Here is a 26,145-nt window from a genome sequence, read left to right as displayed (position 1 = left end):
CTTCTGAAAGTAGGCATAGAGGGAACTTTCCTCAACGTAATAAAGGCCATATATGACAAGCCCACAGCCAACATCATCCTCAGTGGTGAAAAACTGAAAGCATTTCCACTAAGATCAGGAACAAGACAAGGTTGCCCACTCTCACCACTCTTATTCAACATAGTTTTGGAAGTTTTAGCCACAGCAATCAGAGAAGAAAAGGAAATAAAAGGAATCCAAATCGGAAAAGAAGAAGTAAAGCTGTCACTGTTTGCAGATGACATGATACTATACATAGAGAATACTAAAGATGCTACCAGAAAACCACTAGAGCTAATCAATGAATTTGGTAAAGTAGCAGGATACAAAATTAATGCACAGAAATCTCTGGCATTCCTATATACTAATGATGAAAAATCTGAAAGTGAAATCAAGAAAACATTCCCATTTACCATTGCAACAAAAAGAATAAAATATCTTGGAATAAACCTACCTAAGGAGACAAAAGACCTGTATTCAGAAAATTATAAGACACTGATGAAATAAATTAAAGATGATACAAATGGAGAGATATACCATGTTCTTGGATTGGAAGAATCAACATTGTGAAAATGACTCTACTACCCAAAGCAATCTATAGATTCAGTGCAATCCCTATCAAACTACCACTGGCATTTTTCACAGAACTGGAACAAAAAATTTCACAATTTGTATGGAAACACAAAAGACCCCGAATAGCCAAAGCAATCTTGAGAACGAAAAATGGAGCTGGAGGAATCAGGCTCCCTGACTTCAGACTATACTACAAAGCTACAGTAATCAAGACAGTATGGTACTGGCACAAAAACAGAAATATAGATCAATGGAACAGGATAGAAAGCCCAGAGATAAACCCACGCACCTATGGACACCTTATCTTTGATAAAGGTGGCAGGAATGTACAGTGGAGAAAGGACAGCCTCTTCAATAAGTGGTGCTGGGAAAACTGGACAGGTACATGTAAAACTATGAGATTAGATCACTCCCTAACACCATACACAAAAATAAGCTCAAAATGGATTAAAGACCTAAATGTAAGGCCAGACACTATCAAACTCTTAGAGGAAAACATAGGCAGAACACTCTATGACATAAATCACAGCAAGATCCTTTCTGACCCACCTCCTAGAGAAATGGAAATAAAAACAAAAATAAACAAATGGGACCTAATGAAACTTCAAAGCTTTTGCACAGCAAGGGAAACCATAAACAAGACCAAAAGACAACCCTCAGAATGGGAGAAAATATTTGCAAATGAAGCAACTGACAAAGGATTAATCTCCAAAATTTACAAGCAGCTCACGCAGCTCAATAACAAAAAAACAAACAACCCAATCCAAAAATGGGCAGAAAACCTAAATAGACATTTCTCCAAAGAAGATATACAGACTGCCAACAAACACATGAAAGAATGCTCAACATCATTAATCATTAGAGTAATGCAAATCAAAACTACAATGAAATATCATCTCACACCAGTCAGAATGGCCATCATCAAAAAATCTAGAAACAATAAATGCTGGAGAGGGTGTGGAGAAAAGGGAACACTCTTGCATTGCTGGTGGGAATGTGAATTGGTTCAGCCACTATGGAGAACAGTATGGAGGTTCCTTAAAAAACTACAAATAGAACTACCATATGACCCAGCAATCCCACTACTGGGCATATACCCTGAGAAAACCATAATTCAAAAAGAGTCATGTACCAAAATGTTCATTGCAGCTCTATTTACAATAGCCTGGAGATGGAAACAACCTAAGTGCCCATCATCGGATGATTGGATAAAGAAGATGTGGCACATATATACAATGGAATATTACTCAGCCATAAAAAGAAACGAAATTGAGCTATTTGTAATGAGGTGGATAGACCTAGAGTCTGTCATACAGAGTGAAGTAAGTCAGAAAGAAAAAGACAAATACCGTATGCTAACACATATATATGGAATTTAAGAAAAAAAAATGTCATGAAGAGCCTAGGGGTAAGACAGGAATAAAGACACAGACCTACTGGAGAACGGACTTGAGGATACGGGGAGGGGGAAGGGTGAGCTGTGACAGGGCGGGAGAGAGGCATGGACATATATACAGTAGCAAACGTAAGGTAGATAGCTGGTGGGAAGCAGCCGCATGGCACAGGGATATCAGCTCGGTGCTTTGTGACCGCCTGAAGGGGTGGGATAGGGAGGGTGGGAGGGAGGGAGATGCAAGAGGGAGGAGATATGGGAACATGTGTATGTGTATAGCTGATTCACTTTGTTATGGAGCAGAAACTAACACACCATTGTAAAGCAATTATACCCCAATAAAGATGTTAAAATAAATAAATAAAATAAAATTACATCAGAAAAAAACAACTGCTTCTGGCAGTAAAAAAACACAATAGTAACACATAAAGCAGGAGAGGAATTGTAATTAAAGCTGTCATATTTTTTGTCAAGATTTATTGGATTTATGCTTTAATTAATTATTTTAATTAATGAATATTTAAGTATGTATTGTAAGGGTAGGTACCAAAATAATAGGAAAAAACAGTGTGTTATTTCTGAACCAAGAGGAGAAAAAGGGGAATTAAAATAACAAAATAAGACCAAAACTTGATTAATTCAAAAGAAGATAAGAAAGAGGAGGAAAAAAAGTATAAATCAAAACACCATAATAATATCATAAGCCAAATTTTAAAATCAGGTAATTCTCACTGATCTGTAGAAAATGATTTTGGAAGTGGGGGAAGAGTGGAAGCAGGGTCAGCCATTCAGAACTATGATTGTGGCCAAGGAAACAATGAGAAGTGGTCAGTCTTAGGATATATTTTGCAGGTAAAACTATAGGACTTGCTGGTGCTCAGATATTGTTCTTGAGACTAATTTTTACTACTTTTGACAATGTCTATTTTTAAAGGTAGATCATGTCTCTCATGATTCTGTTCCTTATAAAGCTTTAAACTAGTCTATTTTCTCTAAATCCATGGCTTTTGATAGGAAAAGTTTCCCTTCTCTCCTAGAAGATGGTCACTAACTCATTGTTGCCCCAGGATGATTTGGAGCATGGTTCAGGTCCTTTAGATCTTTCCCATCCCATTTACAGACCTTTCTCCTTTACCCCTTTGGATTCATTTATATTGTAGTTGTAAGTTACTACATGTTCATTCAGTGTTAGGAAGCTGTAAAGAAGCTGCAACAGGAAAAGTAGTGGAATGAACTGGATAACAGCTACTAATTTGTGTACTATTTGTGCTAGGATAAAAAACATCCCAGCTGTGGCTGAGGGTAGTGCTACCTTTGAAAGTATAGACAAGGTTAAATGATAGGAGAAACACAGCAGAGAATATTATGTTGGTTTTACAATAGGGGAGTAGTCTTAGAAATGGGTAGGGAGAATTGTCATGTGACACAGTAAAGCAGACCAACCTGGACAAGGGTAACCATAATAATGAAAGTAGTTTAAATAATAGCATTGCTGAATATCTGCTGGTGCCATATGCTATGCTGAGTGATCTGCATGATAATATTTCTAATCCTTACAACAACCCTGAAAGGTAGATTTTATTCCCATTTTACAGATATGGAAGCTGAAGTTCAAAGGATCATCTTGCCCAAGGTTTACCTAATTCAAGCCCAGATTTACCTGACTCAGGTGCCAATACTCTTTGCATTATAATGTCTTTTATAGGTTCAAAGGTGGCTGAGTTTAAAGGATGAAAAGGAAAACAGAAAAGATACAGATTTAGACAGGGATGTGAGAGACAGTATTGGCAGAACAGAAAGAACAATCCCTAGATCTTCAAATTAGAATGCTGGCTCGGAGAATGGGCCTATCATTAGTAAATAATAAGAATAGAGACAGGCTGGCATCCAGCTTTTATATACCTAAGGAGTTCAACAAAATTTGTGTTTTGACTCATTTAAACTATGTTACAACCCTTAACTTATAGCAGTATGCTAAAAAAAAAAGAAGATAACATTTGATAGCCTCTTTATTTTGTGTCAAATGAAAAAACAAAACAAAAAAACAAACAAGGAAACAAGATACTTTTTTTGTGTTTTTTTTTTTTTTTTTTTTTTTTTTTTGCGGTATATGGGCCTCTTACTGCTGCGGTCTCTCCCGCCGCACAGGCTCCGGACACGCAGGCCCAGCCGCCCCGCCACATGCCGGATGTGGGATTCTCCTGGAGCGGGGCACGAATCCGCGCCTCCCGTATCGGCAGGCAGACTCCCAACCACTGCGCCACCAGTGAAGCCCACAAGATACTTTTTCAAATTCATTTCAGATAAAGCCAGTGATGGTTATGGTGTTCAGTTGTTATGGGTATAAGGGCCTACTTGATAAATTCACCTTGTAGTAAAAGTTTGCGGGACTTCCCGCAAGGGAAGGAGGCGCGGTGGTTGAGAATCTGCCTGTCAGTGCGAGGGGACGTGAGTTTGATCCCTGGTGCGCGAGGGTCCCACGTGCCACGGAGCAGCTGGGCCGGTGTGCCACAACTACTGAGCCTGCGTGCTGCAACAACTGAAGCCTGGCTTATTTCATTTAGCATAATGTTTTCGAGGTTCATCCAACTTGTAGCACGTCAGTACTTCTTTGTTATGTCCAAATAATATGCCATTGTATGTATATACCACAGTTTTTTATCCATTCATTCATCCATGGACATTTGGGTTGTTTATAACTTTGGGCTATTATGAATATCATGCTGCTATGAGTATGCACGTACAAGTATTTGTATGAGTACCTGCTTTTAGTTCTTTGGGATCTACCTAGAGTGAAATTACTGGACTGTGTTCTATGTTTAACATATTGAGGAGCCTCCAAACTGTGTTCCACAGCAGCTGCAACATTTTACATTCCTGCCACCAGTGTATTAGGGTTTCAATTTCACCTCACCACACTTGTTATTTTCCATTTTTAAAAATTACAGCCATTCTGGAAAGTGTGAAGTGGTATCTTACTGTGGTATTGATTTGCATTTCCCTAATGACTAATGGCATTGAACATCTTTCCATGTGCTTGCTGACCATTTAGATATCTTCTTTGGAGAAATTCTATTCAAATCTCTTGCTCACTTTTTAATTGAGTTGTTTGTCTTTTTTGTTGTTGAGTGGTAGCCCCTTCATTCTTTTTTTTTTTTTTTTTTTTTGCGGTATGCGGGCCTCTCACTGTTGTGGCTTCTCCCGTCACGGAGCACAGGCTCAGCGGCCATGGCTCACGGGCCCAGCCGCTCCGCGGCATGTGGGATCTTCCCGGACTGGGGCACGAACCCGTGTCCCCTGCATTGGCAGGCGGACTCTCAACCACTGCGCCACCAGGGAAGCCCGCCCCTTCATTCTTAAAGGATATTTTTGCTGGATATAGGAATCTGGGTTGACAGTCTTCTTTCAGTGCTTGAAAAATTTGTACCACTTCTCTGGCCTCCATGGTCTCTGATGAGAAATGTGCTGTCATTCAAATTGTTTATCCATGGTATATAAGGTGTCATTTTTCACGGATTTCAAGATCTTTTTTCTTTGTTTTTAGTTTTCTGCAATTTGACTATGATGTGTCTTGGCATGAATTTGTTTGGGTTTATCTTCTTTGGGGTTTGCTCAGCTTCTTGAATCTGTAGGTTTATCATCTGCTAAATTTGGGGAGTTTTACTCATTATTTCTTTTAGTACGTTTTTCAGTCCTGTTCTTTTTCTCTTCTTCTGGGAATCTGATGACACAAATGTTAGATCTTTTGTTATAATCCCACAAGTCCGTGTGACTCTGTTCTTTTTTTTTTTTCATTCTATTTTCTCTGTTGTTCAGATTGAGTAATTTCCATTGTTTTATCTTTCAAGTCACTGATTCTTTCCTCTGTCCCCTCCACTCTGCTGTTGAGCCCATCCATTGAGGGGTTTTGTTGTTATTGTATTTTTTAGTTATAAAATTTCCATTCAGTTCTTCTATTTCTTTGCTGAAACTTTTCTTTGCTGGGACTTTCTATTTTTTTGTTTGTTTCAAGTATCTTCATAGTTGCTTGTTGAAACATTTTTATGATGACTGTTTTAAAATCTTTGTCAGATAATTCTACCACGTTGATCATCTAGGTATTGTCTGTTTTCATTCAGTTCAAGATCTTTCTCATTCTTGATATGATGAGTGCTTTTTTATTAAAGCCTGGACATTTGGGACTCTGGATCATATTTAAACCTTCTGTTTCAGTTGGCTTCTTCTGATACTAATCAAGTAGAGGAAGTGGAGGTAAGGTACCTTGTTACAGCCAGGTAGGTGTAGGAATCCAGGTTCCCCACTTAGTCTCCATTAACACCTGAGAAGAGGGGCTCCTCATTACTGATGGGCAGGGGTAGGAGTTCCACCTTCCCATATGGCCTCCACTGATACTGGGAAATAGGAATAACCTTGCTATCACCAGGTGTTGGTGAAAGTACGATTCTCTACCATGTTTCCTCTGATACCAATCCAGCAGTGAAGAGGAGGACCACTTCTTTACTGGCCTGCTGAGAGGAAGTCTAGGTACCCCATATACCTAGACTTTACTAGGTATGGGTAGAGGTGAGCCACAATTCTTTCTATGGCATTTGGCTGGAAGTAGAGCAGTTATTATCTAAAAGTTTTCTATTTTGCTAGGCTACCTCTTCCCTGGTCCTTTGGCTAGAGAGAGCAGGTTTTGTTGTTGTTAATACTATTGATACTTCCTAGTTTCTCATGATACCAAAAATTACCGGCAGGTGGCAGAATAACTGATGAAAATGGACTGTTCACCAAAACATAAGAAGGCTGATTTCCTTTGTGACATAGGGAAATAAAATCTATGACCTTGCACCCACCCTGGATACAATCCCAAGATTTTGTTCTGAGGGTTAGATACTCTTTATCAGCCTTTGAGTACAGGTAGCTGCCCAGTGGGAATAGAGCTGGAGTAAAAGGAATGGGCTTTGTTAGGCTCCTTGGTGACATATGACACCAGGATTACTTGGGTTTTGTGAAAATAAATGTCTAGCATTTAGTTACTCTTCTCCCTAGGAAGGTGGAGATTGGATGACTGGAGAATTAATACTTTCTTTAAACAACATTGATACTTTGAAAGCGCAACAAAACCCCCAGAAACACCCCATATCCTATCACTCATTTTTTCTATCAGGCCCTGCTGATATGTACACATATATGATTCAATTTTTTAATTCTCGTTTTCACTTATTGTCAAAGCTGTTTTCTGATGTTAGTGCATGGGGGTGGCTTTTTAAAATTTATATTTGAACTCATGTGCAAAGAATTAATCACACTGCAGTCATCTGACCAAAAAAGGTCTGAGGGGAGGCTTTTGATTGTTTGTTTCATTTTTGGTTTTCTCAAATTTTTATTTTGAAAAATTTCAAACCTACAGAGAAGTTAAAAGAATAAAATATTGAACATTCAATTACCCTTCACCTAGATTCATTGTTAACATTTTGCCATATTTGCTTTCTTTTCTGTCTCATATAAAGCTAATTTGCAGACATTGATGGGTATGGCTTTCAAGGTTCCTTTAGTCTAGGTATGCACCCCAGTTTTCTTTTCTTTCTCCTCACTCCCTCTCTTCCTTCTTCATATTTGAAAAGTTTGAAGCTCCAAAACTCTTTCTCTTAGTTTCCCACCAGCGAGTTGTGCTCAGATCCTGCTGACCACCAAGCACCGTAGGCTGAGTCACTTTCACTTGTCTGTAATATTCGTTTTGGCCAACAGAGTTTGGCTTAAATTCACACGAGATGGAAAAAAAAAAAAAAAAAGCTGCTATAGGACCAGGATCTCCTAGAGTTGCTTACACGACAACCTTTATATTCCTTAAGGAAAAGTTCCTAGTCAATTTGGCAAAGCCCAGTTGGAGACCTCTACTTTTCTGCTGATCCCAATTCAGGAAATCACTGCAACTACAGGAAGCTGAGAGTTTCCTATTTGTCCTTCTATCTTTTCTCCAGACATTTGTCTCTGGTCTTGGGAACTGCGATCGTGTGTACACGATCCTCCCTCAGCTCTGGGAGCCATGCAGAGGAGTTCTCTCAAGGGTTTTCTACTCCAAAAAAGAAATACGAGGAAAAGGTAGCTTTGACGTGGGGAAGGCCCAGTAGTCAAGAATCTCAAAATCTAGGTGGTTGAAACAATATGTGTCACAAAAAGGGTGGAGACACACGTTGAATTAGCCTCATACATTCTCTGTCGCAAAGGTTTTCCACATTCCCTGGTGGTCTAGTGGTTAGGATTCGGCGCTCTCACCGCCGCGGCCCGGGTTCGATTCCCGGTCAGGGAAAGAGTGTTTTTTTCTACCTACACAATACTTTGTGTTCGTTTTTCTTCCTACAAAATACTTTTAATGACAGTTCCTATAGAACACTTTTAATGATTAATTTTGTTTCTTCTACACAGTTGCCACATGGGTGACCTTAGCTGAAATACAGGAAATGCAGGAAAACATAAAGAAAAAATCGTTTACCATTCTACCAACCACCGGTAGCTATTATCCAGTTTTTGAAACAGAAAATGGAATAATGCTGTACATACTATTTAATTATCAGCTTTTGTTTTAAACATCTTTATTAGAGTATAATTGCCTTACAATGGTGTGTTAGTTTCTGCTTTATAACAAAGTGAATCAGTTATACATATACATATGTCCCCATATCTCTTCCCTCTTGCGTCTCCCTCCCTCCCACCCTCCCTATCCCACCCCTCTAGGTGGTCACAAAGCACCGAGCTGATCTCCTTGTGCTATGCGGCTGCTTCCCACTAGCTACCTATTTTACGTTTTTACCAGCTATTTTTAAAGTTAATATATTTCTAACACTTTCCAGTAGAAATAAATACACTTCAGCAACATGATATTTTCTTTCAATTTAATTATTTAATTTTTGTAAAGGTAATATATTTACATGGTTTAGGATTCAAATATCCAAAAAGGCATAACTGATAAACCTACTTTTCACCTCGGCCATCTAGTTTTCTTCTAATAAGGCAGCCAGTAGTAAGTTTCATAACTATATTGTAATATAAGTATGTTGTAAATATAAAATATAAATAGATTGTAAATACAAGTACATGCATACATACGTATATATTTCAGTACGTTCCCCTCCCTCGCACAAATGATAGCAATCTATACACACTTTTCTGAACTTTGCCTTTTTCACTTAATTTTAGAAATAGTTGCAGATTACACATGAAGAGCTTCCTCTTTCTTTTCTATGGCACATAGTATTCCATTATATTGATATTCCATAATTAATCAAACCAGCTTCCTATTGATGACACTTCGGTTATTCTAATCCTTTGCGGCCATAAAAATAATCTTCTACATATGTTATTTTGTACGTGTGTAGAATAAATGTCCAAGAATTAAAATGTTGGTTCAAAAGACATGTGCATTTGTGGATGGGTAGTGCCAATATGCCCTCCTTAGAGGTCCTGCCAATTTATACTCCCACCAGCAATGTACAATATAAAAAAAAAAAATGTGGGTTTTCATCAAAATGGATTTCATCAATCGTATTTCTGGACTTTTAGGTTTTTCCCCCCTAAAATTTTGGTTTTACAAATAACACTTTGATGAACATCTGTGTGAATACATCTTTGTATATCCTTAGGGATTGCTTTAGGATAAATTCATAGAAGTGGAATTACCACTTCATATCATATATTAGATGGGTTAAATAATTAAATGTAAGAATTGAAACAATAAAAAAAATCGGTGGATAATTATCTTATTGAGCTGGAGAAGACTTTTTCAAGGTAAAAGCAAACACAGAAATCATAAAGGATAAAACTGATAGGTTAGACTACATAAAAACAGAAAACTGCCCATCTGAAAATCCTATAAATAATAATATAAGACAAATGCCAAACTAATATGTAAGTAATATACATATAACATAAATTACCCAATAGCAAAAATCGACAAAGCGTATGATTTAGTAAGTCCCAAACTAATACAAATAATTAGTAAGTTTATGAAAAATGATCAACCTCAATAGTAATACAATAAATGAAAGTTAAAATGAGACTCCAAATTTTTATGTTGCACTTTCATAAAGATAAAAAGAATGGTATCTAGTTACCTGAGGTAATTTGGTAATACTCATTGAAAAGTGAAAATTGGTGATATCGCTCCACACAGCAATTTGGCAATATGTATTCAAAGCTTTAAAATGTGGGTTATCTTTTCAATGGCAACTTTACCTTTATGCATTCGTGCTGAGGAAGTACTCTCAAATGCGTAACGATATGTGTACAGAGATAACACTAGCATTAAGGCCTTAACTCGTCCACTTGATTTCAGAGGCTCCCTTCAAAAGACAATAAACTAGAATTGATGATTTTCCTTCCCTAAACCTCTGAAACGACTAGAAAAACTACCACAACATTATCAATATAATCATAGGTAAAATCCTAGAGGTCTTTTTTTCCTCTTCGTCCTTTGGCTTTGTGTTGAATAGTTCTCTTAGCACGAATCCCTAAATATGAAAGACTTTGGTTGGAGCAAACCATGACGAACTAGTAATAAGGATACAAACAAGAAATTTCTCGTGTGCGTTGGTGGTATAGTGGTGAGCATAGCTGCCTTCCAAGCAGTTGACCCGGGTTCGATTCCCGGCCAACGCACTACTGACTTCTTCTTTTCTCCGGAAGCTCGAGTAGAGCAAATAGGGGGATAAAGAAAAACCTTTGACCACCCATCCGTCCTCAAACTCTGAACCTTCTGGGAGACTCTACCGTGAGCGAACCTCCAGACTTCATGCAGCTACCAAGGCAAGCCCATTTGCTGTGTTTGGCCTCTTGCTTCGCACCAGTTCACGATAATTCTCCTTTTGGGGGTCTTTAGGGAATGTCAGAAATGGAGGGTGATCGGATATGTTTTTCTGAATACTCGGAGGCGACTTAGATTTACTAAAGAGTCAGAATAAGGAAGTCAGCCCAAGACTCCGAAGTTCCTGAGAGAGCGCGCCAAGGAGCAGTGAGGGAAGCAAGAAAAATAATAAAGGGGGACCTCACGCCGTTTAGCATCTCACCAGCTTCGCTTCTCTGCCGGTTCCAACATTCGCAGGGTACAAGGTGGAGATGTAAATAGGAAAATCCTCGGGTTGCCTAGTGGGGGCGGCTTGATTATTTGGAGGGGAAAGAGAGAAGTGGCTTGAGGAGGGCGACTGGGGACGCGGTCCCCGAGCTGCAGGCGACGCTCTCAGACCTCGTCGGGACTGGGTGCGCCGCCGTCCAGCGGAGGGGGTGATGATGGCGCGGGCACGGCGGGATTCTGAGACCCAGATTCGGGTGTCAGGGCTTCGAGGTTATGGGTGGAAACGTTTGGGATTTTAACCTAGGCGAATCACGCGAACTAAGCAAAGAAAGCTGCAGCACCACTTAGACAATCCTGTTTGTAAAGACATTAAATCCAACCGCAGTGCGCCGCCTTGGAGGTGGCGCGCCGTGATCGTATAGTGGTTAGTACTCTGCGTTGTGGCCGCAGCAACCTCGGTTCGAATCCGAGCCACGGCAAAGGATTGTAGTTCACCTTGGTGGCCTCCCTTTTTGGAACCCTTTAAAGGTTAAAAAAAGCTTGTAATCCGTCTTTGCTCAAGGCTGCATCGCAGAAGTGCAGTCTACGAATTAGATAAATAACTGTCTCCACTCAGCTCCATTTGCGGCTCTCCCACCTAAGCGAATCTAACCAGCCCTGGCAAAGCTGCTTCAGGGCGGTGTGGAGCGCCTCGGAGCAGCAAGCAAGGCCTACCTTCACCTGAGCAGAGGATAGAGCCCTTCGCTGGTGACTCCGGAACTCAGCGCCTCTTCCAGAGGTTGGAGAAATGAACGTTTTGGAGAGTGCAGTGAAATCTCCCGGGAGCGCCCACGCCTGAGACTCTAAATCCCATCCGACTTTAAATCTCAATCCAGAAGAGGAGGCGAAAAAGCGCGAGGGAATGGGGATGAGAGGCACAAACTGCCGCGAGAAGTAGGGGGGGCGCGGGGACTTGTGCTCCCGGGACCTTGGTGCTGCAGCCTCGTCCTTCCTTCTACAAAATTTTAGTATTTAAAAACAAAATCGTGCCCCCAAATGAATAGTCAATTGGACCTAACTTCCGACTGACGCGTCCTTCAGCCTCACCCCCACCCCATCCCCTGGTGGTCACGGTTTAGGGGGGGGAAACGGTTTCGGACTGAGAAGAAGGAAGAACGAGGCTGCAGCACCAAGGTCCCGGGGGCACAAGTCCCCGCGCCCCCCCTACTTCTCGTGGCAGTTTGCGCCTCTCATCCCCATTCCCTCGCGCTTTTTCGCCTCCTCTTCTGGATTCCGGGTCCTAGAAACCGGGTTCTCCAAAAGAATTTGCTGTCCAAAAGGTCTCAAGACCTGTCTAAAAGGAATTTGAAGAAATGTCGAGGTTTCAGGACTACTGATTCCCGCGCCCTCTGCAAGCTCTTCTAGCCCCGTGCAGTCCCATCACTCTAGAAGCCTGGAGTTTCTCGGTGACAAAAGCTAGTGCTGCGTTTAAAATCCTGGAGCCAGAGAACTCTTTCAAACTAAGCTGTGTGTATCTTTGACCGTGCAAGCTGTCCCTCAAAAGAAATTATATTCCTGTAAGAAGGCTGGCAAAGCAGCGCCCGGCTAGCTCAGTCGGTAGAGCATGAGACTCTTAATCTCAGGGTCGTGGGTTCGAGCCCCACGTTGGGCGGTACTTGTTTTTCCCCGCCTACCTCTGTTTTATTGAATCTTCTCTTGTTAGCTACCAACTGAACCAGCAGCTTCTAAATAGCCATTGTGGTCACTGTTGTTTTAAACTTCGGTAAATTCCAGAAACCGCCTCTACTCGCCCCAAATCTAGCAAAGAAGAGGAATCCGAGCTACCGATTCCAGCATCTCAGGTTGAGATCAGGGGTCACAGATCTACAGCCGCCCGAACCCAGGCTCCTCCGAGGAGGCTCTTCCTCCTCCCCGCGGGGCCCTCCCTTCGTCCTGCCTCGACTCTGCTCCACTGAGAAGACATCTTAGGACATGACCAAAAGGAAACACTTTCGTTCTCTTCTTGTCTGCGGGAAATTTTGGATGAAGTGTTGAAGGGCCTTCTTAAGTAGTTAAAATGTTCTCCATTAGGTGCTAAGGAGCGTGCCTTTGCTTTTTAGGTTTTGAAACGTTCATCAGCCTCAAAGGGCTGTAAAATACAACTAGTTTAGGAAGATCTCGAAACGAAAAAGAGGAGAGGCCGCTGGAAATGGAGCTGAGGAGGAGGGACGCGGAAGAGCAAAGAAAGGGGGAAGTACGATAGGAAGGGGAGGGAGGAGCAAGGACGACAGCCCGGAGCTGGCAAGTGGAGAGATTGCAGCGGTCTCGTCAGATGGATGTAAGCGGACTCTCTGGAGCGCTGCGCCCAAGCGTTTCGAGTTAGCTATTGATCGACCGGAGAACTCTGTTCTACCCCGAAGGCCTGAAGTTGTTTGTCTGATATTTGTTCCTGCTAAATCTCTCATTCAGTGTTGGGATGAGTGGTGTGAGTAAAGTGGGTTTTCAAAGTGAGTGGAAGCAGAGTTTGTCCCCAGTCATCAGGCTTCTCCACCACAACGCGGACACTCGCTTTTAACTCCTCATACAGGTCTTTCCCACATCTCCCTAAGGATCATTTACCAGTCATACTTTTTTTTGTTTAAGTTTGTAAATGTGCTTTAATCTCCTTTATATATCCCGCCAACCATCTCCAAAATCATCAAAACACTAGCCGATTATTCTCAAGGTGTTGTGCCGGGACAAACATCACCAGCATCATCTGGAAACTTTTGAGAAACGCAAATTCTCAAGCCCTACCTCAGACCTACAGATTCAGAAACTCTGGAGGTGGGCCCAACAATCTGATACTTAAGCTCTCCAGGTGATTTGGATAAATGCTCGAGTTCAGGAACCACCCACTGAATTAGGGCAACTTCCTTTCCTATCAACCAAGATGTACCATGTTCTTGGGTAGGAAATTCAACGTCATAAAGATAACACCTCTCTTTAACTTGGTGTCTGAATTTAACATAGTTTTCATTAAAATATCAAAAATATTTTTCTTTTTTATTCAAACTGGACAATATAATTCTAAAGTTTAAATGGAAAAATAAGCAGTAATACTCAGGAAATTCTTTTTTTAAAAGAACAATAAGGAAGGATTAACCCTATGAAATATTAAAATGCCATAAATTATAATGATTAAAGCAGTAAAATATCGTGTATGGGTAAACAACAATTAATGGGACAGCACAGAGTCCAGAAATGGACCAAAACACATGAAGAAATGTAATACATTAGAAAGAGGGACTCAAATCAATAATTCTAATGACCAATTTTTTAATAACTAGGTAGCTGTCAACAGAAGGGCTGTGACAAAATAATGGGAAAAAATAATGGTCAATGAATATCATACCCTTTACATAAGGGTAAATTCCAAATTGATCAAAGATTTAAATAATAATGAAAAGGAACATAAAAGTTCTTGTAGAAGCATGAAACAATTATTTTATTATCTTGGGGTGTGTGTGTGTGTGGAAAAGCCTGTTCTAACTATGACACAAACTCAGAAGTCCTGAGAGAAAATATTGATGAGTTTGACTATATAAACCAAGTGGAATCTGCATAAGCAAAGTCCAAAGACAAATGACAATTTGGGGAAGTATTTGCAACTCACATTGTGTTAAAAATCCTCCATTTTGAGTTAATGCTTTGGCATATCAACATCCTTCTCACAGCCCTAATTGTGAATGCACACTCAAAAACAGCTGAAACACCCTGATAAGCAACCCAACCCCTGGACTCTAACTTTCCCCTCCTCCATCCTCTTCTCCCGTCCCCGCCCCCCTTCCTCCTCCTCTTTCCTTCCTCTCTTTCCCCAGCTTGGTTTGCTTTCCTTAGACCCCACTCAGGACCCCAGTGAAGGCTTTGGCCCACAGGTCCTGGCTCTCACTGCTCCCCAGATGTTCACTTGAACACACTGCCAGTTGGACTCCTGTGTGGCCCTGCGCACGCCCGCGGTGACCCCCTCTGGGACCTGTGAGTATAATAAACTTCTCTTCTGGTTCTCTTCCCTTCCTGTGGAGGCACCAAATTTACCATACCATGCTAGACATCTACATTCTTAGAACATACATCATGTACAAAAGGCTAATTTCCCTAATATTTACAGAACTATAAGCCAATAAGAAGTAAACCAATAACCCAATAAAAAGTAGCAAACATATAAAGAATAGAAAATATAAAAGGCTATTGCCCATATGAAAAGATACTTAACATTCAACATTACTATTAATGAAAGTACTGCAATTTAAAACTAAGTTGAGATAATATTTTCAACTATAATATGGTAAATTTTTTAAAGTTTAATATGTTGGAGAGTTAATAAATATTGTTAAAGAGAGGGTAAATTGGTTTAAGTTCTACAGGGTGTTTTGAACAATATCTATCAAAAATTTAAACTTTTTTTTAACTTCAGTAATCCACATTTAGAAGTTTATCCTACAATATTCCTATACTTATGTGAAATTAAGTGTATACAAAGTTATTCACGGAGCACTTTTTATTACGCAAAAGATTGTAAACTCTCTAAATGTCCATCAGTTTTGGGGGTGACTAAATAAATGACAGTACAACCATACAATGAAATATAGTTCAGCTAGCTGTAAAAAAGAATAAGGAAGCTCTTGAGGGGAGATTTACAGAAATTGGTTATAATTCAGTAATAAATACATGGAAAACCAAGCAAATGGAAAAGTAACATAATTGTTACTGCCAAGGGAAGATTATATTCAAAAAGTGATCATGTTAAATTATGTGGCTTCTCTGTTAATAGTTTATATATTAAAAATAATAATCATTGATCTCATCAAAATTAAGATATAAGTATATTGATGTATTAGGGTTCCCCAGAAAAACAGAACCAATAGAAGATACACATGTATGTATACAGAGATTTAGTTTAAGGAATGGACTCATGTTGTTGTGGAGGTTGGTAAATCTAAAATCTTCAGGGTAGGCCAACAGGCTGGATAGCCAGGGAAGAACAGATATTGCAACTCTAATCTGAAAGCAGAGTCTGGAGGCAGAACTCCCCCTTCCTCTGGGGACCTCAGTCTTTTTCTCTTAAGGCCTTCAATGGATTGGATGAGGCCTACTCACATTATGGAGGGTAATCTGCTTTACTCGGAGTCCACTGATTTAAATGTTAATCTCATCTAAAAAATACCTTCCCGGAAACATCTAGACTGATGTTTGACCAAATATCTGGGTACCATGGCCTAGCCAGGTTGACACATAAAATTAGCCATCACAATTGGGAAGATGGAGGAGTGGGAAAAGTGTGTGTGTGTGTGTGTGTGAAGTGGTAAGTGTAGGGGGAGTACGGAAAAGAGAGATAAAGTGCCTAAAACTAGAAAATCAAGATTTAACAATATATTTTTTTTTTCCGGTATGCGGGCCTCTCACTGTTGTGGCCTCTCCCATGTGGACCACAGGCTCTGGACGTGCAGGTTCAGGGGCCATGGCTCACGGGCCCAGCCGCTCGGCGGCCTGTGGGATCTTCCCGGACTGGGGCACGAACCCGTGTCCCCTGCATCGGCAGGCGGACTCTCAACCACTGCGCCACCAGGGAAGCCCAAGAATTAACAATATTTGTCTACAGAGACAGAGGTGAATAACAAATCACTGATTAAAAGAATTTAAAGAAATTACTTCTAGGGAGTAGGAAATGGGGAGAGTTTCAGGGGCCTGTTGGTTTTCATTACCGAGTTTATGAGTTTGACTCTCTAAACTATGTGCATATATAAGCTTGATAAAAATAAATACTAAATAAAAAAGGCTTTTTCTATGTTGTAGTTTTTCAAGTATTTTACCAAACTGTTGTCTTTTGAATTTTGTAGGGGAATGGCTCAGCTGTGGCACCCAGGTGACCTTGTATGTATTTGCACAGGCCACACCAGCCAAGGCTTGAACTAAAACTATTCTGAATCTTACCACAAGGCAGAGCACCTTGTGATTGTCCCAAAGCAAGAGAGGATGGGAGGGTTGTGAAGAGTGCCAGGAGACAGCTTCCATTCCCCTCCCTGTCTACCCTGGGACAGTTCCTAATTGCCCTTCAGGTTCTAATCACATATGAGGCATTCTGCTCACCTCCTTATCCCTTCCCTGGGGACAGCTGCAGACTGCAAAACTACTTAGCTGCAGTCTAGAATTGGCTTCTCAATAACAGGTATCCCCACAACTTGCATTGTAGTCACTGACCCCTTTTGTTTCAGTGTCATCCCTTTGGATGTGTGGGTTGAAGGCCCAGGAAGTCTATACCTTCAACTACTCTTCCTTTTGCTGTCTATGTAAGTAATAAACTTTCTGAATCTAAAAGTGACTTGTTATAGCTTTACAAGCTGAATCACTCAGGCCTTGGCTTTGCCAGATGTTGAGTGCTTGCTTGATTGATTTTTTGTTAAACAAATTCTTAAACTTTTTATGTAGCTAAATGTATTAAACTTTTTCCTTAGGGATTTTGAGTTTTGTCATGCTTAGAAAGGATTTTCCCTACAAGACTAAAAATTTTTTGAAAATTTTTTGGGGTATTTTTTGAAGGAAGAAAGGTGTAATTATTCTGCTTATGAGCTGAACAGAGATGCAATGAGCTCCCAGATAACTTTGTGGCACATTCCCCGAGGCTCTCTGAAACCCAGACCTGCTGAGGATTGAGAGGGTTTCCTGGGACCTCCCAACTCAGGAACCCTGGGCTCTAAGAGGGGGATGTAGCCACTAAACAGATGGTGCAACATCCCAGGCCTAGCAACAGTGGAGAGCAATTACTAGACCTGATTGGGCAAGGGGAGAGAGCTGTTCCTGGAACCTGGGAAAGTGATAGTTGTAGGTAAGGCTGTAACTGTAGTAGAGTGCCACTAAACAATAACTGTGGTCTTGGGGGGTGGCGGAGAACACAGCTACTGCCAACCTGCAGGAAATAATTACCCTGACCTCATATTCCTCCTACACTCCCATTCCCAGTCAGTGAATCCCATTGGCTGTAGCCAGCAAGAAGTCGGTGGGTAGAGGAGCCCTTTTGCACAGTTCAAAAAGATTAACTTTCTGGGGCATATAATAGGGTGGAAAATGTTGAGAATGTATCTGGAGGGACAAACGCAAAATACTCAGCAATTTTCATTCTTGTGATTTAAAAAAAAATCCCATATACTCCCTCTCCTCCACCCACACTGCTTCCCCTGTTATTAACATCTTGCATTGGTGTGGTACATTTGTTACAATTGATGAACCAATATTGATTCATTATTATTAACTAAAGTGCGTAGTTTCCATTAGGGTTCATGCTTTGTGTTGCATAGTTCTATTCCTGAGATTTTAATTGTGAAAGCATCTCATTATGAGGTGAGTTTTAGTGTCAACTAGGTTTTTCAAAAAAGGTTTTGTATTTCCTGAATTCTTTCATTTATTTGACATCTGTTTGTTGTCTTTAGACCTGTATGATATCTGGACTGGAGATATGTATGTATGTATTTGATTCCATCTTTTTTCCCTCTGATCATTATAAACCCTAGGTTAAATTTTCTTCCAATCATTGTTTGTCAGAACCTTATTCTCTTGTCAGAGCTTTCCAACTTCATTAAAGCAAAGTTCTATAACTGGTATATGTTTTTCATACCATAGCTAGAGCCTCTTTTCCACAAAAATGCTGGTAATGTGAATGAAATTTCAAAATGCAGGGGTTTTAGTTTCTTTCTTTTCGTTTTTGTTTGTTGGATTAATATCTGTGAATTTCTAGCTCAGATCAGACAAGCAGACAATGGAAGAAAGAAGCAAAAGAAAATCCTTCGGAACCTCTGGATCATGATGCTTTAAGTTCACAGAGATTGCTACTTGCCCAAGCTCCCAGAGGAAAGGCTGTGAGTGTGGTTAATGGCCTGCCTTGTGGCTTCAGCCTCCTATAGTCAAGTCTGAGTTACAGCTGGGTTTGTCTGAGGTTTTTAATATATACTTATAAAGTAGGTGACTACTTTGTTATAAAAATAATAAAGTCATGCCGGTTGACTTTATTGAAAATAAAATTATTTTATTTTATTAAAAATAAAATTGTTTATTAAAAACCACCAGGTTGGTATTATTTGGCCTTTGGGAACTGGGAGCTTGAGTAGTGGAGGTGAGAATTTTCTCAATGTATGTACCTTTCTATAATCCCTTGATTTTTCTATTCACACACACACACACACACACACACACACACACAGTGCCTCCAGGAAGAAAGAAAAGAACTGCTGGACAAGTTCTCTCCCACCTTCATGTGACTGTTAAGTCTGTGCAATCCGGTCACCATAAAGGCATTTTAGACACTTGAGGAATGTCTCTCTGTGTTACCACCTATTCTGCACTGAATGTTGTTGTCCGTCCCAAATTCCTATGTTGAAGCCCTAACTCCCCAATGTAATGGTATTAGGAGGTGGAGCCTTTGGGAGGTAATTAGGTTTAAATGAGTTCATGAAGATGAAGCCCCCATGCTGGGATTAGTACTTATAAAAACAGAAGAGACACCAGAGTTTCCTTTCTCTGCCATGTGAGGATGCTGTGACAAGGTCTTCTGCAAGCTGGGGAGGAGGCCCTCAACAAGAACTGAATTCTGTCGGCACCTTGATCTTGGACTTTACAGCCTCCAGAACTGTGAGAGGCTGTAAAGTGAATAGATAACCTAAAGTTGCAAGTAGCTAGCAAGGACTTCGATGAAGCAAAAGGTGACGTCCCTGGGTGGGCTTGAACCACCAACCTTTCGGTTAACAGCCGAACGCGCTAACCGATTGCGCTACAGAGACATGAGAGCACATTCCCCATAACTCGTTTCCTGATTCAAGAAATTGCTTTTCAACCTCTGGCTGGGGACATCCTTAGATTCTCATATTCCGGAAGCCGAGGGTGCGCGCGGGAGACATTGAAGCCAAGAGTTGGTGTCATCGGGCACGTTTGGACATCGATAGAACGTTTGGGAGTCAGCTAGGGGACTCTGACTGCCGAACGCCAGATCAATGGCCTTCCCACCTGCTACCCGCCTCAACAGCCGCCCGGCTCCAGGTGACGACCGCAGCCTCCCGGGCTGAAGGCCACGTTACCCTTCTTAGCTTCGCTCGCCGTGAGTCCCCAGTTGACTCTGTGGGCGCGTGTGCGAAGGACACGAACCAGCTGTGCCCCCACTGCGCTGCCCACGTTCTGCGCCTCTCTCTAGATGTGGACTCCGACCGGCAAGACCTCAGAACTGCTCGCGATGCAGCCCGCCCTCCAGGGCAGGGCCTCGCACCTAGTAGGCACTCAATAAATGCCCGGTGAAGGATGCATTCTGCCGCAGGGTCCTAGGCAACCAAGAATTCCAGTGTGTGCTGTAAGCTTTTAGGCCTATGAGTAACTCCGGAAACGGAAGGCTGGAAAGGTTTCTCAAAGCCGGAGGCGCTTTTATTCCCGCAGCTGACTGAGAACAAGGCAAAAGTCTTGACTGGACACGTGCGCCCCGGGACCGAGCTGAGTTCCCCACCCTGGACTGCGACTCAGCCTCGGTCTGGGGTCGTCCGTCCTGAGGGGTTGAATAGGGAAAGCTGAAGAAGAGGAGAAGAAAGCGAGTGGGAGTGGAGGCAACCCAGTGACGGACGGGGAGAGAGCGAGCTAGTGCTCTGGCCACTGAAGGAAAAGGCGAAAAGAAAACGGAAAATGCTATTTTCGTTAAATAACTTTGATTACCCTCCCCCTGCCTCCTCTTTGTCGGCCACCGCGCTGACCATGATTGTGTACTGTTGGATGCTCTCGAATCCGAATGACTGAGGTTCCTCTTTGAAATGCTTGGTTAAAGACCGCAACGCCGTGAGATGTCACCGGAGTCCAGACCTCGGAGCAGGTGGTGAGGCGCCCCCGGCCCCGCGCCGTAGGGGGCGCACAATCCCCTGCTCACCGCTGGAGGGTGAGACAGGACTCCGACTCCGCCCCAGCCCTCCGAGGCCGGGAGTCGGCTGCGCGCCTCCTCTCCCCCTTCCCCTGCGCCCTGTGCCTTGCGGAGGAATGCTGAAGAATGTTATCCAACCACTTGTACTGTCGGGTAGATGCACTGTCAGAAGCAACCGTAGAGAGATACTGATAAAAATTCTGAAGAACAGAAAGTCTGAGTAAGCTTAATCTCATTCCTGGAGCAGACTGAGTAATGCTGACTGTTTACTAAAGGTAGGATGATGACAACTGTAGCTTTAATCCCACATAAATAGAGCTGGAAGTCCACAATAGCTTTGTAGTCATGTGCGGGCTACCTGCAAGCATGCACTCTGAGGGGTTTTTTTTTTTCTCAATAATAAAATTAGCTAATACTCAGTTGGTCAACATGCGTGCTCCTTTGAGTCTCGATTTCTTATTTCCCCAACAGCCCCACAGAAGAGGTGGAGGATGCGCAGGGCTGAAGCACCGAAAGTGCACTTGGCGCTGCCTGAATTCTCCCTTGTGACTGAAGACCTTGGAGAAAAGCATTCACGATTGTCGTGGAAAGTTAGAAAATTCCAGTAACAGGACTAAGGAGGTGGATCCGGTAAACCTCGGTGGGACCTCTTGGGATGAATTGGAAAAGACCCTTTTATCCTGGACGTCCTTTCCATTGAAGTCTGGGGTTCCATCTGAGCGGAAATGAGCACAGGGAGAGGCCGTTGTAAAAGTCCCAGAGGAGGGCGGAGTCGCTCCCTCAACCCGACCCCACCTCTGCGCAGCAGTTTCTACCCACTACCCCGGTTCCTCCTTGAAGTCGGAAGTAGGACGATCGTAGGCCTGGTCCGTGACTTACTGCCGATGAGCCCTGGGCCGGAGGAAATCCATTAAACTCTCTACAAACCTATTTCCTCATCAGCAACTCGCCGTGGTTGCCTTCAGTCTTGGCGCAGACATTTTCCATTTGGGCAACTGATACCAAGCTGGTAGGGAGAAGAGAAGCTCACGGCTTTTCGTCTTCCTGCTAGCTCAGTTTGTAGCGTGCACGACTTCTAATTTCAAAGGCTTGAGCATAGCCCAGCTTCCAGTGCGTTTTATTTGGTTTTCTTTGGATTAGTATCCGCAGTTGCAGGGCTGTACTGCTCCCCGCAGTGGCCACGAGAGGGCGCGTGGTCCTTCTCCTTGGAACTCCGTCCCAGGAACCACTACTTTGTCTCAGTTTGGTTAGTATAGAATAGTGATGTCCAGTCGTTTTAATTCCTCTGAGACCGGCGGAACCCAAGATCTCTTATTTTTCACCACCTCAACTCTAGGGTCATCTTGGGTCGAGGCATGGGAGGTTGATTGTGTAAGCTCAGCCTTCCTGCTCATTCTATCAGACTGGGGAAGGCTCACAAAGAAAACTGTATTTGATTCAACATATTAAAATTCATTATTCTCACCCCAGGACCTAGAATAGTGGATATAAATAGGAGATGTTCGATAAATATCTTTTTTAATTAAAAAATTCATTATTCTGAGAAGGGTGTGTAGGTTTCAGCAGATCACCAGAGGAGTTCTTGGTAGAAGAAAGATTAAAAACCCAAACACATGGAGAGAGACATTGGTGGGACGAAGACCCAGGCCCCGGGTGCAGCCTAAACACAGGCAGGGTAGAAATGGGAAGGAAGACTCAGAGGGAAGAACGGCAGAACTGGGAGGAGGAAGAGGAAAGGGGAGGAAAGAGATGGATTCAAAGGAGAAATGTATTCACTGGTCCCCAGTTATATGACAGCTGGTCTCTCTGGGCTTCCCCAGGCAACCATTGTCTTTTAAGGTAGCCTCTCACCCTTCCACCCATATGATTCTGGGAATTCTAGCATTTCCTATGAGGTCTACCAAGCCTACAACAAGTCCCCTCTACCAGGACCAGTTCTGGCCCCTTACAGATAGCCTTTTTTTTGTGGTCCTAGGACAGCCTGTAGGGGAGGCAAACTTCACCTCAACCCTCTTAGGGTCTCCAGCTAGGCCTGAGAATTAGATTGACATAAGACAGATTAAGAGGAGGAAAGCATCCAGATTTTCACATGTACACGGGAGCTCCAATAGGAAAATGAAAACCCAAAGAAGTGGCTAGGCCTAAGTATTTATATACTAGGTTGAACAAAGAGAAGTGATTATGGAAAAGTAAAACACATTGGAAGACTAAAGGAAGATACAAGTTATTTAAACAAAGTCTGTTTGTGTGGATTTCTCTCGGCCTTGACTTCCTGTCTCTGGTGACAAGAATGATTGTACTTGCTGTTTTCCAAATGCCTTTAGCTCAAAATAATTCTTATGCCAAATTGGCATACTTTGGAGTGGCATATAGTCAAAGCATTGGAATATAGCCAAAGAACAGGATCCTCAGCGCAGATGTCCTTGTGGTGCTGGGGGGTCACCACGCTGAAAGTGAATCCAGCAAGCCTAGATTGGTTTAGTTGTACTTCTTAATAAAGTAAAAACAAAACCCTTGGACCAGGTCATTTTAAATGTGGAAAACAGTGTTCAAATTATTTAGACATCAGTAATGCGTGCGATTAAAACTTAATTTTAAGGCACTGAAAAGAATCCAGGACTTCCACCTACAGCTATAGTATAGTAATGCCACCAGTTTAGTCTTCTTGCTGTAAACAACTATAAAAATGGACAAAATATGTGAAGCACCTGTTATAGACACTGGACAGAGGCAGTGCAAGACTATGATTGCCTGAGAGAGGGTTGCGGAAATGACCTGATGGTGGTATATAGCAAGCTGGAATCCCAGGAGAGCATGGTGTTCACACCGAGCTAAGGTAGATATCAGAGGACAGCTGAAGCAACTGGAATCTGCAGAGAACCAGAAAGGAGAAGACAGTTTACAGGCTAGTTTTCAGAAATCCATACTGGGTCTCCTGCCAGTCATTTGCTGAGTGCTGGGCTGCTCATGTGTGGAGAGCTACTACCAAGGCTTACCGGACAACAGATGCTACAGGATGGAAAACAGAACAGAGATCTTAGAAGTCTCTGCTGGCAACATTGGAATTCAGGCTTTGTTAATGACTCTTTACCACCCTGAGCATCCAGTTGATACTCCAGAAAGGCTGCTTTAGGAGTAAAGACCACAACCTAGTGTGAGGCCTACTCTTGATCCTCCCTAAAAAAGGATAAAACCAAGACCTGACAAGATGAGCAGGGTTTGGACGTTGAGTCACACCAAAGAGGGCTTTGGGAAACACCCTGGACTTTCCTCAGATCTACTGAGAAACCATTAATCCAGTCCTACACAAGTTCAAGGTCACTGGCCAGTAATCAAAGTGCATAGTAGAACAAATGTTGATACTCTTTGGAGGAAGATATCAGAATCCAGAGTCTCTACATTGCATCATTCAAAGTGTCCAGTAAACTATAAAAAATACTAAACACGCAAAGAAACAGAAAAATGTGACCCGTTCAATACATATTCTTAAAAAGGAAAACAAAGCAGGTAAAAGAAACGAACTCCAAGATGTCTCAGATGTTGGATTTAGCAGATTTTAAAGCAGGGTTGCATTTTATGTGTGGTTCAGCAACGTGGGTTCCACTCATCATGGCTAATCTAGCTACAATCACTAGTGGTGCCCAAACAGTCAACAGCAGAGAACAACTCTGCCCCTGATAATGACAGCAGTCCCTAAATCGTTGAATAAAGACAACTAGATGTTCACATTTATCTGGCTGAATTTTATTTGTTGATAGTAGCTAAGAAGACAGTTGTTATAGATATCAATGACAGTTGCAGAAAGGAGGTCCATAACAGGTATGAATATTTCCTTATTATATTACTAATAGTTTTATATGTATCAACCAATATTTTTCTCTTTTCCTCTTTCATCCCACTACCAGCTAACAAAATCTGTTGCTAGGAGTTAACTTTTAATTGCAGTATTTATTACAGCATATCTAAGGTAAAAAGAATGTGACTCTGCTGGAAGAACAAAAAACATTCAAACTTTACCCTCTTCTGTGGAAAGATTGGCATGTTTTCACTGTTTGAGATAAGCATAATTTTGTTATTGGCTTTGTTTGAAAGTTAAGAATGGCTACCAAAGGAGGAAAAGGAAAAGATATATAAATATAGATATCTCCATATATATGGATGTCAAGTGCAGAAGATGTTTATTGTGGAAGATTCGTGTCAATATTAGTAGGCTAGAAAAAAATCTCCCAGAACTCCCTTCTCTGCATAGTTCTGGGTTAACTTCGACCATAGGACGACATCAGCTGAGACTTTGAAAACGGAAAAGGAAGTGGCTACCACATTCATTTGGACCCTGAAAAGGTTAGAGAAGTCACCAGCGCTTTTTACTACTTGCACATGCAATTTATCAGCTGATAACAGGCACGCTTGCAACAACCTAAAGCTCCTCTCACATTTCTTCCTACTGCTCTGGATCCTTGACCCAGCAAGGTGTTTAGCTTCTGGCAAACAGCAGTAACAAAACACTTTTCTCGGCCAACAACAGTAACAGAACACTCCCATTTTTAAACTTTGGACATTAGAAGTAGTAACAGACCGACGAGAACTCCAATTGTTCTTTTCTTGAGAACTTCATTTCTTCATTGAGTTTCCTGAAGCATCTGCTCAGGATCCTGCAAAAACTTTTTTGCATCTGATCTCGCACAAGTCTGTGTGGTAAAGAACAATAATTTCCAGACACAAACGTAAAACAACTGAAATTTTCTAAATTCTAAGGTGTAATAAGGAAGCACAGTGAAAATGAAAAGAAAAACAAAGAACTCGGCACACATACAAGAACGAAAACGCTTTTTCAACTTCCACGCCGCGATACGTTGCATTACCAGACATCCGTGCGCTTTACTGCCTTCCAGAAACAAAGCAGAGATTCGCAGGAAAACCGACTCTTTTCAGTCATGGCTGTTAATAGTATTTCAATGATTTGCAGCTATTTCCCTTCTCCTTAACAATCACTGACTTGACTCGTTCAATTATCTAACAACAAATGATCTTTCTGTAGTAATAAAAAGAAAAGGTATTTCTGAAAATCAGTAACGCTCCACACACGTACTTCGATTGTCATAATTGAAAACACACAGTTAACCTTCGCTATTCTATCTAGTAAAATTACAGTGAAAACTACTGCCAAAGCTACTAAAACAAACACTGTTCTTAATACGTAGAAATAAG

At 41.7% G+C, this 26,145-nt stretch overlaps 4 non-coding genes across 4 annotated transcripts; 3 read left to right on the top strand and 1 right to left on the bottom strand.

Annotated features, from left to right (window-relative positions):
- Positions 1-8,207: 8,207 nt before the first annotated feature.
- Positions 8,208-8,279, top strand: TRNAE-CUC (transfer RNA glutamic acid (anticodon CUC)). The gene has a single exon. It is a non-coding gene; the product is annotated as a tRNA-Glu (tRNA).
- Positions 8,280-10,552: 2,273 nt separating this feature from the next.
- On the top strand, positions 10,553-10,624 carry TRNAG-UCC (transfer RNA glycine (anticodon UCC)). The gene has a single exon. It is a non-coding gene; the product is annotated as a tRNA-Gly (tRNA).
- A 1,990-nt stretch (positions 10,625-12,614) lies between these two features.
- TRNAK-CUU (transfer RNA lysine (anticodon CUU)) lies at positions 12,615-12,687 on the top strand. The gene has a single exon. It is a non-coding gene; the product is annotated as a tRNA-Lys (tRNA).
- A 7,064-nt stretch (positions 12,688-19,751) lies between these two features.
- On the bottom strand, positions 19,752-19,825 carry TRNAN-GUU (transfer RNA asparagine (anticodon GUU)). The gene has a single exon. It is a non-coding gene; the product is annotated as a tRNA-Asn (tRNA).
- Positions 19,826-26,145: the final 6,320 nt, after the last annotated feature.

This window comes from Orcinus orca, chromosome 1 (assembly GCF_937001465.1).
Source record: "Orcinus orca chromosome 1, mOrcOrc1.1, whole genome shotgun sequence".
In the NCBI taxonomy this organism is placed as follows: Eukaryota; Metazoa; Chordata; class Mammalia; order Artiodactyla; family Delphinidae; genus Orcinus; species Orcinus orca.
The sequence above is the reverse complement of the archived record's forward strand: the minus strand, read 5'-3'. Positions and strand labels throughout refer to the sequence as shown.